Here is a 1,577-nt window from a genome sequence, read left to right as displayed (position 1 = left end):
ATATATATATATATATATATATATATATATATAGAAGGACTATGAAACAAATTTGGTACAAACATGTCACAAGAATTACAGTAATATACACAAAGAACACCTTACGTGTACAAAAACAGCAATCATATATTGGAAGCATATCAGGCAAAGCGTAGGAGTATACTAGAGGTATAGCAAGAACACAATGATAGGTAGAGCTCGGTGGTCAACCCACATCACCCATAATATGCCCCCCCCCCCTCACACACACACAATGTAGAGCAAGGTGGTGAGGTGGTGGTCACTGCTCTCACTGCCCCCCCCCCTCCACAGGACACAGGACATCCTTAACCCCCCCCCCCTAACCAGTTCCATATGCTCCCATCACTCCCCGTCCCCCCCTACACACACACACACACACACACACACACACACACACACACACACACACACACACACACACACACACACACTGTGTCTCTCCAAACTTGACAGTTGTCTCCCCCCACTCAATAAATAAATAATAAGATATTCTGTTCTGGCATCATCAGTGTTTATGGTATAGGTTGTTTACAGCAGAACAATAATGAATTGTTGGTTACTAATAAAACTTTTTTGTAAATATATCTCTCGCTTTGAGTTTTATTGCCCCCCCCCTCCCCTATGTGTGCTCTGAAAGCACACATAGGGATGAAGAACACGGGGAACCAGATACAGAGAAAGCATTACTGCCTCTCCCGAGGTCAGGACGAAGTACCACAAGGCTCTCTCCTCACTCCCCCACTCCGGGTCGTGCTGGGTGAAACAGCATCAGCAAGTCACACCGTAACGCATTCACTTTGATGTATAAAGTATTTCCTAACCTGAGTAATTCGATCAGCTCTTATGTAGTAAGGAAGCTGATTCACAAAGACATGAGGATGGTGGTCATACTCACTGCCACACAGGACAGTGAGGATGGTGGTCATATTCACTGCCACACAGGACAGTGAGGATGGTGGTCATATTCACTGCCACACAGGACAGTGAGGATGGTGGTCATACTCACTGCCACACAGGACAGTGAAGGTGGTGGTCACATTCACTACCACACAGGACAGTGAAGGTGGTGGTCACATTCACTGCCACACAGGACAGTGAGGATGGTGGTCATACTCACTGCCACACAGGACAGTGAGGATGGTGGTCATACTCACTGCCACACAGGACAGTGAGGATGGTGGTCATACTCACTGCCACACAGGACAGTGAGGATGGTGGTCATACTCACTGCCACACAGGACAGTGAGGATGGTGGTCATACTCACTGCCACACAGGACAGTGAGGATGGTGGTCATATTCACTGCCACACAGGACAGTGAGGATGGTGGTCATATTCACTGCCACACAGGACAGTGAGGATGGTGGTCATATTCACTGCCACACAGGACAGTGAGGATGGTGGTCATATTCACTGCCACACAGGACAGTGAGGATGGTGGTCATACTCACTGCCACACAGGACAGTGAGGATGGTGGTCATATTCACTGCCACACAGGACAGTGAGGATGGTGGTCATATTCACTGCCACACAGGACAGTGAGGATGGTGGTCATA

General features: G+C 47.8%; 1 protein-coding gene across 4 annotated transcripts in view; it reads left to right on the top strand.

Moving 5' to 3' along the window:
• The window catches only part of acj6 (abnormal chemosensory protein 6), a 135,431-nt gene extending 134,826 nt beyond the window's left edge, over window positions 1-605 (top strand). For all 4 annotated transcript variants that reach the window (XM_069325594.1, XM_069325572.1, XM_069325587.1 and 1 more), the window contains one exon: window positions 1-605. This exon is cut by the window's left edge. The gene's annotated coding sequence lies outside the window, so the exon portion shown is untranslated.
• Window positions 606-1,577: the final 972 nt, after the last annotated feature.

Source organism: Procambarus clarkii, chromosome 2 (assembly GCF_040958095.1).
Source record: "Procambarus clarkii isolate CNS0578487 chromosome 2, FALCON_Pclarkii_2.0, whole genome shotgun sequence".
NCBI classification, from domain to species: Eukaryota; Metazoa; Arthropoda; class Malacostraca; order Decapoda; family Cambaridae; genus Procambarus; species Procambarus clarkii.
This window is presented reverse-complemented; position numbering and strand designations above follow the sequence as displayed.